Here is an 11,093-nt window from a genome sequence, read left to right on the forward strand (position 1 = left end):
GATGGAGGACACCCAGGGTTACTGTATGGAGTTTGAGGTGTTGGCCAAGTAGCCCAGTGGGAAGATAAGCCTGTGGGAAGGAAGGGTCCAAAGTGCAGGAGACAGCTCCGACTGGAGGTGGCGTCATCCACAGATAGAGGGCATTGGTGAGGAGAACACTTTGTCCCCATAAGATTCAGATGTGATCCAGGGAGGAAATGAAGTCCCCGTTGGTATCACAGAGTCAGGATGATTTTTAACAAGAAACGGAATCAAAACTGTATTAATAGGAAGGTGTATTTCTAATATAGCTTAAACTGCTGTCTATAGACAGATGAAATACTTCCTTTGCCTTAAAGGAAATCAGAAGAAACCACTGCTGAGGGAGAGACCCCAGGTGGGAATCAAGCACCATCACATCTCCCCAGCAACATCCCTCAGCGTCAACTTACTCATCTACAATATGGGCATACGCCTCCTCATAGGAGTTTCTAGGAAGAGTAACTATGACAATGTATGTTGCCATTAATTTTATGATTAGCACTGTCCTCTCATTAAGGGTCTGGCACATAGTAGGTGCTCAGAGCAGCAATAATCGCTGCTATTAATAACCACACTGAGGATAATGTTGGTGACGGGGAGAAGGGTGAGTCCCTGCCTTCTCAGCTGGGTCTGCCCCAGCAGAACTGGGGGACAAGACAGTCAGTCCACAGCCTGGAGCCCCTGGAACACAGCAGCAGAGCCAGCTTCCTACCAACATGCCCACCTGCCAACCACCTGAACCCACTGCTTCGCCGTAACCCGGTCCATTAATGCCAGCTGTGGTGACCGGTCATCTGATGTGACACAAGCATCTGCCTGGTAGGAACCGAATCAAGATCTGTCAGCTGAGCCCGCGGGAGGCTCACCAACAGCCCCAAGGCCTGGGAGGGCCAGGCGTGGCCTCACACAGACCAGAACCCGAGAGAAGAACAGTAATAAAAATGCCAACGGGCATTTGCTGAGTGACAGCCTGCACCAGGCCCCGTCCTGAGCACTTTATAAGTCAGACCTCATTGAGACACAGAAAATAGAGGGGTTCAATCAGGCAAAGAGGGCTTTCCAGGTGGCTCAGAGATAAAGAATCTGCCTGCCAACACAGGAGATGCAGGTACGATCCCTGGATCAGGAAGATCCCCTGGTAAAGGAAATGGCAACCCACTCCAGTATTCTTGTCTGGGAAATCCCGTGGACAGAGGAGTCTGGTGAGGCTACAGTCCATAGGGTCGCAAAAAGAGTTGGACATGACTTAGCGACTAAAAGGCTTCCATGGTAGATCAGCTGGTAAAGAATCTACCTGCAAGGCAGGAGACCTCAATTCAATTCCTGGGTCAGGAAGATCCCCTGAAGAAGGGATCAGCTACCCACTCCAATATTCTTAGGCTTCCCTGGTGGCTCAGATGGTAAAGAATCTGCCTACAATGCAGGAGACCTAGGTTTGGTCCCTGGATTGGGAAGATCCCCTGGAGGAGGACATGGCAATCCACTCCAGTACTGTTGCCTGGAGAATTCCCATGGACAGAGGAGCCTGGCAGGCTCTATAGTCCATGGGATTGCAAAGAGTCGGACACAAATGTGACTTCCACTTTCACTTTCACTTTAACGACTAAAAGCACATCGGCAATTAGGCAAAGAGTCAGACCCCTAACACCACAACACTTAGGGTATCAAACAGTATTATTTGATTGCAAGCAATGGAAACCAACTGTGGTTGAACGGAGCAAATAAAATGCGGAGTGGAGGGGATTTAGTGGAAGGCTAGATTGCTGAACTGTTAGGTTAACTAGGGGTCCAGAAAGGGCTGGAACTGCAAAGGTTTCAGCACCCAGGAAGACTGAGCTACTCAACAGCTCGTCAGACCAGTACTGGGATAAATAGACCCAGCTCTTCTATATCGTTTGTCTGCTTTTTTTTTTTTTTTAAGGCTGGAAGCTGTTTGTCACTGCACCTCTGTTCTAGCCTCAAGATCTGGACAGAGGATCCTACAGAGTTGAGTTTGAGTCATGTATCTAAAGGAGGGCAGCTGTTGTTGTTCAGTCACTCAGTCATGTCCGACTCTTTGTGACCCCATGGACTGCAGCATGCCAGGCTTCCCTGTCCTTCACTATCTCCCAGAGTTTACTCAAACTCACGTCCGTTGAGATGGTAATGCCATCCAAGCATCTCATCCTCTGCTGCCCCTTCTTTTCCATTCAGTCTTTCCCAGCATCAGGGTCTTTTCCAGTGAGTTGGCTCTTCGTATCAGGTGGCCAAAGTATTGGAGCTTCAGCATCAATCCTTCCAATGAATAAAGGCAGAGGGCACCTGAATTGATAGGGCCCCCAAAGAGTGTACCCAGTGGGAAAGAGTATATTGCTCTCAAAGAAATAAGTGTGCTCTGACCAGAGAATGGGGAGTTGATTCTGAGTGACTCTAAGTAACCAGCACCTACCCCTTCTGGGCTTTGAAGATGGGCAGACCTGGATTCAAATCTCGCTTCTCCCATATGCTGCCAATGGCAGTTCAGGCAAACCCTTTTGGTTTTGAGCCTTGGTCACCTCACCTGTAAAATGGGGATAATGAACCCACTGGGAGGGGTGTGAGCAGCATCAGCAGATAATGCTTAATCAAATACCTGAGAGTACCTGCCTCAGTCTGGGTGCTCCATGAATAGGACTGCGTGTAACAGGATACCATGAGTCTGGGGACCCCCCAGCCCACCTCTCCTCCTACTGGTGGGCTCCAAATGAACATATGACTAAATTCTCCAGGGCTGTCTCAAAAACGGTCTGATTCTTGGAGTCCTCAGACTTCCCATAGTCCCAGCGGCAAGAGACACCAACCTGGTAGGGTAGCATTTCCTAGTGAGAGATGAGAGGGAGAAGTCTGGGCTTGGCGTGCTGAGTGCAGGTGCCTGAAACTGATTCACCTGCCCCTCCCTGGGTAAGCAAGTCTCCTCCTCTTACTGTTATGAGCCATCGAACCTGCCACACATCTCGTGCCTCCAGGTTAGACAGCCCCCAGGTGCATGAAGAAAGGGACAGAGGAGATGGCAGAGAGGAGAGTGCCCAACACTGGGTGCAGCAAAGATTCTCAGGTATCTGTTGGCTTGAATGGACATCAGAGTGGGTGGGCAAGTCAATGTGCTAACCCACTCCCATGATCCAGAGCCCTGAGATTCTGAGCTCTAAGACAGACCCCCGGTTGCCGGGGAGAACAGAGACAAGGAGGGAAAGTCTTAGCCCGGGTTGCATCTGACCAGCACCTCCTCGCTAGAGAGCCTGCCCTTGGGTACCAGCCTCACAAAGGGAGCTGAGCTACTGTGCATTGGACAGAAATACATTTGAATCAGTTCTAATGAGGTGGATGAAACTGGAGCCTATTATACAGAGTGAAGTAAGCCAGAAAGAAAAACACCAATACAGTATACTAACACACATATATGGAATTTAGAAAGATGGTAACGACAATTCTGTATGCGAGACAGCAAAAGAGACACAGATGTATAGAACAGTCTTTTGGACTCTGTGGGAGAGGGAGGGGGGATGATTTGGGAGAATGGCATTGAAACACGTACAATATCATATAAAAAAATAAGAATTTACCTTTAAAAAATCATTAAATATATACTTTAAATGGGGAAAAAAAAAGAAATATAGGCAAAATCATGGTGTGTGTGTGAGTCTGTGTGTGACAAACTCACCATCTCTGGCACAGGGTTGTCTGCAGAGGGAGCAGCAGGTCTGAGCCACCCAAGCAGACACAGCCCACTCTCCATTTGCAATCATGCAATCACAAGATGAGGTGATGTTCAGACAATGCACACACACACATGCATATGCACGGGCACACAAACACATGCATGGGCATGCACACACACACACACATACGCATACACACATGACCCAAGGGGGAAGCACCAAATTTCATATGAGATTGACAGTTTAAAATGAACAAGATTGAGTCTTAATAACCAAAATTAAATTATTCTTTTTAATAATTCAAAGTGATTGGAAAGTTATGGAATGGGCCTGAAGTGTCTCCTGAAGGAAACCAGCAAGAAAGATGAAGCTCAATAGAGCACAGTGGGAGCAGTTATTAGAAAAAAAAAAAAAAGGGTATAACCTTTTCTGCTTATGTGGCAAGCCAAAGCTCCTCACACAAACCAGCTTTATTCATTACTATCACTCCATTTCAGGCCGGGAAGCTTTCTTGCAATCCTCCCAGTACACGGACAAAGCCTCCCTGAACTTGGGAAGCTGAAGTGTAGACCACAAAATTGGTGATTACGCTTTCTCGCTACAGTCTAGCTGTTTTCATATCGCAAAGCAAGTTTACCGAGAAGTTCACTTGTCTAAAAGGTCTAAAGAAACTTCTATAACCAAAGTACAATAGTCCTCTCTTTATTCCAATATGCAGTATAATATAATATTATTCCTCCACTATTCCCAGGCCTTTCCATTTCCTCCCAAATTAAGTGTAGCATGAGAAGGAACTGGGGACTTGGAGAAAGCAGATGCAGATTGGAGGCTTAGTTTTGCCACGTACAAGCTGTGTGACCTGGGAAAAATCACTGCCCCTCTCTGATCCCTGAGACCTCACCTGCCATGATCATAATGCCCAACTCAATGAGTCTTTATGAAAAGCAAATGAAAGACTGTTCAAGAAAGCCCCCGGTGCATGGTAACCTGTTAGACCTGTGAATTACCAACTTTAGAAACAGTTTCAGGACTCCAGTTTCTCACTCCCAACCAGAAATCAGATTTGATACTGTAGAAATCGACTCATTCATTCATTCAAGATCAGTGGAGGTAAATGACAGATTTTACCCCCATCTCCTAAAGAAACAAAATTCTGCCCATTCAACCCTAATAAAAGAATCTTTCAGTTTTTTTATTTTGCAGGCCCCTCTTTTGTGCCTGGCTCCTACCAGCTGTTTAGACACCCTGTTCTGGGGACCCCTGTGATAACAAATACCCCACTTCCCAGTGAGTATCAGCAGGGTTGCTCCAACAGCATCTCTGGGATCTGAGCTCAGATCTGTCTGCTCTGAGCCCAGGAGCGCTCCCTCACCTCCCTGGTCTGGTTCCAGACGTTAATAGGAGGGCGGAGTTCTCCACTAGCATGATCGTGCTCTCTCTGAAACGGACTCTGCTCAAAGGACGTACCACTCAGACATTTCCTCCGGTTACTGCAGAATGAGTCTTCCCCATTCACTGATTCTCCTGTCCATGAATCAAAGGTAGACTTTTTTCCCCTGCTACCAGCCTGGAGTTTCCGATTTCACCATTAGCTCATTGAACGGTGGCAGCGTTCCCAAGTCTCATTCAGGAAGACTCCATCTTCTGCAGGACGCAGAGGGAGAGCAAGGAGGCAGAGCCCAGGGGACTAGAGCAGAGTCAGAATCAGACAATCCCCCCAGGGCCACCCCAGACGCAGAGCCCAAGTGTGACTTGCTCAGCCTCCACATCCTCATCTATGAGTCGAGGGTCAGCATCCCCAAACCCCAGCAGACATTTCACGATGCATAGGCTGTAAAGCACTAGAGGAGAGTGTGGGATAGATATGTACCGAGTAGGATAAAGGACTTCATATGCTGTGAAGTACTATACCCATGTCAGACATTAGTGCTTTGGCAAACCCTGGGATACTACTGCATTCTGCCTTTCATGATGTCAAGAAAATGCCCCCAGTAAGGACCCAACCTGTGAGAGTGAGACAGCTGGGTGATGTAACTATTTCAATTTTGAGGTCAAAAATATCAGGGAGTGTCTCTGGAGGCCCTTGGATCCCCTACTGTAAGTGTTGTTATTAAATTAGGTAATAATAATGATTATGATTACCATTTGCCCTGCTAAACACTGTGTACGCTTTGTCTCATTCTGTTCCTACAGCAACACTGCTCTAGAGGAAGTGGCATCATCCTCTCCATTTGACAGATGGGCAAACTGAGACCCGGTGAGTGAGACAACTTGGCCAAGGTCACAAAACTAGGGCATGGTGACAGACTCAGAGCAGCTGGCTGGCTCCAGGGAAGCCCCCTTAACCTCTGCCTGGTGTTGCAGAACAGCCTAGAGAATGAGGTTCTCTCTGCTTCCTGTATCTTGGCTTGGGGGACCAGTGTACAGCTCAAGTGAAGTACAGGAGTTTTGGAATCCTGACTCTGCTGTGCCTGGGGCTGGGCTGCAGACAGGAACAGGGCTACAGTGACCACAACAGACGGTGGCAGTGGGCTGGAGAGGAAGATGCGTACTTGGGAGAGGTTAAGAAAGCCCCAGATGCTTCAACAGAAAGAGTCCAGTCACATGACACTAGACAGCCTAATTCCATGTCCCTCTCTTGGGCATCCTCAAGGCACATGGGCACAGGTAAAGCATAAAGTCCCACAGCCCTTGGAGCCTGTTGAGTGCCCTTTAACACAGGTTCCCAAACTTCATCTGCCACTGAACCCTCGTGTTGTCACTTTCATTTGGCACCCTAGTTAACGTGCAGTTCCACAGAACTTACTATGAGGAAGTAAACTATGGGAATAGACTACTGAGCAGAGTGAACACATCGTTCCAGGCACATGCTAAGTGTTTGTATGAATGTTTGTTGGATGGACTGACGGGCACAGGTGAAGTCACTGATCACCTGCTGCTGGGTCCAGGGCCCTGTGAGAGGCTTTTTGCCACCTCCTCCCCTCTGGATCTTTTTCACGTGGCATTCATTCATGGTGTGCCATTAGATGTCTGACATTAAGGGTAGAAAAGTCATTTTTGCACCTGGGATCTATGTTCTGAGAGCTGGGGAAACAAACCCAGAAGGACCAGCGATTTGGCCAGAGACACAGGGCAGAGCCCACCAGGTTACTCTCTCCCTGAAATTCACTGTGATTTTTACTTCTAGGAATCTACCTAAGACAAAACCCAGAAACCATTTATGCATGAAGATGTTCATTGTTGTTGTTGTTCAGCGGCTAAGTCATGTCTAACTCTTTGCAACCCCATGGACTGCAGCATGCCAGGTTCCTCTGCCCTCCACTATCTCCCAGCAGTTTGCTCAAGTTCATGTCCATTGAATTGGTGATGCTATCTAACCATCTCATCCTCTGCCACCCCCTTCTCCAGTTGCCTTCAATCTTTCCCAGCATCAGGGTCTTTTCCCATGAGTCAGCTCTTCGCATCAGGTGGCCAAAGTATTACAGCTTCAGCTTCAGCACCCGTCCTTCCAGTGACTATTCAGGGTTTATTTCTTTTAGTATTGACTCCTCAGCATTAATTATAATCATTTAAAATGCAGACATCCTTCTTGTTTTGAGTCATTGAGAATTAATTTATTTTGGTTTCCTATCACTGTGATTTTAGAGATTTTCTAAGGTTATTTTAAGCTTTTAAAGATAAGACAATGGCTAATGAACTCCCTTGAACTCATGTTAAATGTTTGTAAACTTTACTGTGCACTCTCACTTATTATACACAACATTTTTCTAAGTTGATGTAGAAAATTATTAACAACACAAAAAAAGAAAAGAAAAAACTCAAACCTAAAAATTAAATAAATAAAATGGAGACATCCTTAATGCCAACAGTAGGGAAATTAATCACTTTTTTTTTTCATAACTACACATATCCTAGACTTCAGGTCCTTAACCTGCTCTCTTCATTTGGAAGACTCCTTGCCATTTTAAGGATCTATGTTTTTGCCTAACATTCCCTTCCCTTTTTCTCTGTCTGTAATCTCCTATCCACCTTTCAATGCACAGTTCGGGGACTTCCCTGGCAATCCAGTGGTTAAGACTTGGCACTTCCACTTGATCCCTCTTCAGGGAACTAAGATCCCACATCCCCCATAGCATGGCCAAAACACACACATACACACAGCTCAAAATTACCTACAAAGATGAATAGAATTACCTACAAAGATGAATACCTGCACCTAGCTCAGACTTGGCAGATAGACAGAACTGCTCACTCAACCATATATTGAGTGAAGGAAGGGACCATCTCGTAAAGCAAAGCCTAATAAGTATGTCTCTTGACTCTATCTAGAACTGTTTTTTTCTGACTTTTTTGCCCAAGACCTAAAACCAAAAGAAAAATTCTAGTGTCTAAATTTATAGTTTGGCATAAACTTTCCACAAATTTTTGGCCAATTCACCATCTTTTCAGAGCAGCTTTCCCCAGTACCCACTCCTCTGAGCGCGGCAGCCTTGTTGAAACCATGACAGAGGTGGTCCAGGTCACAAAGAGGTGTTAGAGCCAAAGGATCAATCCAGCAACCAAAAACTCAAGATGACTCAATATGACTTAATTATGTTTCTTAAACACTATAAAAGGGACACATCATTTGCCATAATATTTCTTAAAATCCACTTTTCCACTCCCATCTGCCTCCCTCATGCCCCCTGAAGTTCATTCAACAAACTTTCCTCCAACATCAAGAAAAATTGCCTCAGAATCCCTAGTGGATGGCTCCTTGTCCATTTCCCTCCTCCCCTTTATTGCAGTGTGTGAAGTGCTGCATGCTGAGTCATTTAGTTATGTCTGACTCTTTGCGACCCCATAGACTGTAGCCCACCAAGCTCCTCTGTCCATGGAATTTTCCAGGCAAGAATACTGGAGTGAGTTGCAATTTCCTTCTCCAGGGAATCTTCCTGACCCAGGGATTGAACCCACATCTCCTGTATCTCCTCCACGGGCAGATGGGTTCTTCACCACCGCACCACCAGGGAAGTCCCACAGTGTGTGAAGGCTTCACTACAAATGTGTGTATCACCAGCATTTTTCAAGGGAAACATTGTGTTTGGGACATTTTATCTACAGAATCCTTTGAACTTGTTGTCAGATACCTGCAAATTCAAACTAGCAGATATCATGCAAAATATTAAGTACACACAATATGAGTTTGATGCAAGCAGTTATCACCATCTGTACTCTGAGAATCTGCCTTATGGATGCTCTTCTGACATTTGAACTGTTGGGCCACAGGTAAATTCAACTTATCAGAGGTCATCAATGCCTGCTTCCCACCCTGGTCCCCAGAAAGCAAATAGTTTTCTGTCTACTCCAGCTATCAGAAGTCACTAACCACTTACTTCCTACGCTCCCTGTTGATCTGGCATTTTATGAGCAGCATGGATCCATTGGAAAAGTGAATTATCCCCAGTTAGCAACTAATAATAAGATAATAACGTTATAACCATCCAAAAAAGTGTGTAGGAGCTGGAGAAAATGTGGCAAGAGCAGAAAAAATTGAATCAAGTTATGCAAAAAAATATCAAAAGTGGGTGACTTTGGGAGAAGGCAAAGAGCGGTTAATTTGCCTTTGGAATTAAATTATCCTTCTGTTATAGATGAATTTAGCACTGCAAAATGTAGGAAAATGTATTTATATGATCACTGCGCTAATAAATCCAATAAATCATTTTGATCTTACTGAGATATTTTAGCTCTTTTGTTTGAACCTATAAATAGTGTTTTACTACAGTCTGCAGTAAGATCTGGTCCTCCACTTGCTTTTCCAGTCCTTGTCCCCATGGGCTGGGCTCCAGCCCCACCAACTTTCCTATTTTGGTCTCAGATCTTTGCTTTTTCCAGTCCCTCTGCTTGAATGTAAGGCTTCCCTGGTGGCTCAGACAGTAAAGAATCTGCCTGCAATGCAGGAGAGCTGGGCTCGATCCCTGGGTTGGGAAGATCCCCTGGAGGAGGGCATGGCAACCCACTCCAGTATTCTTGCCTGGAGAATCCCTGTTGACAGGGGAGCCTGGCGGGCTACAGTCCTTGGGGTAGCAAATAGTCAGCCATGACTGAGTGACTAAGCACAGCACAATGGCTTGAATATCTGGCCCAGATCTCCACACAGCCTCCCCATCTTCATCCTCACTGAAGAAAGTCCCCACCCTCCGCATCCTCAGTCCCACCTTCTTTCACAAGCAGTCTTTCTCTCTCCCCAGTCTTATTTTATAACTTTCACAGCCCTTCCTGATACATGAAATAACTATATATATATATATATATATATATTCATTTAAAGGTTCATTGGAATGAACAGTAGATGTAGAAGATGTAAAAGTAGGACATAGAGTTTGAGAGCAGGGCCATGGGACCAGATGGCTCTACCACTTACTATGATCCTGGGAAAATTACTGAATCTTGTGGGGCTACATTTTTCTCATCTTGGATGATAATATCTACCTCATAAGGCTTAATATAGACTGAATTGTGGCTCCCCCCAAATTCATATGTTGAAGCCCTAACCCCCAATGTGATAGTATTTGGCGAAGTCTCATGATGGAATTACTATCCTAATAAGAAGAGATCAGGGCTCTTTCTCCCTATCTTGACCCCCCCCCACCCCCTGTATGGTGAGGACACAGCAAGAAGATGACCATCTGTGAGGAAGATGCTTCTCACCAGAAACCAAATCTGCTGGCACCTTGATCTCAAACTTCCCAGCCTCCTGAATTATGAGAAATAAGTATCTGTTATTTCAGCCACCCAGTTCACGATATTTTGTTATAGCAGCTCAAACTGATCTAAGACAGGGCTATTTTGAAGATTTGATGGATTAATAGATGAAAGGCAATTAGAACAATGCCTGAAACGTAATAAGCTCTGAATGCATTTTTAAAGCATTTTTATTATGGAATATTTCAAATATAGATAAAAGTAGAGAGAATAGCATAATAAATCCTTATTAAACCATCACCAAGCTTCTGTAATTATCAATTCACAGCCAATCTTGTTTCATCTATATTTTCATCCATTTCTCCCACTCTGAGCTTACTTAGAAACAAATTCTAGACATTATATCTGTAAATATTTCAGTATCATCTTTAAAAGACAAGGACTCTTTATTTTGACATAATGAGATAATGACAGTATCTATCACACTGAAAAATAATGAACACAATACCATTGTCACAATCTAAAAATCAAACTTGTGTCTTGTCTTTGGTCACCAGTATATCCCCAAACCTAGAATAAGATCTGGTATACAGTAGGTGTTCAAGAAATAGCAGGGAGCTCAGCTCAGTGCTCCGTGATGACCTAGAGGGTGAGGTGGGTGGGCGGGAGGGAGTCACAAGAGTAAGAGGGCATATGTATACTTATAGC

This window comes from Bos indicus x Bos taurus, chromosome 5, assembly GCF_003369695.1.
Source record: "Bos indicus x Bos taurus breed Angus x Brahman F1 hybrid chromosome 5, Bos_hybrid_MaternalHap_v2.0, whole genome shotgun sequence".
Lineage (NCBI taxonomy): Eukaryota > Metazoa > Chordata > Mammalia > Artiodactyla > Bovidae > Bos > Bos indicus x Bos taurus.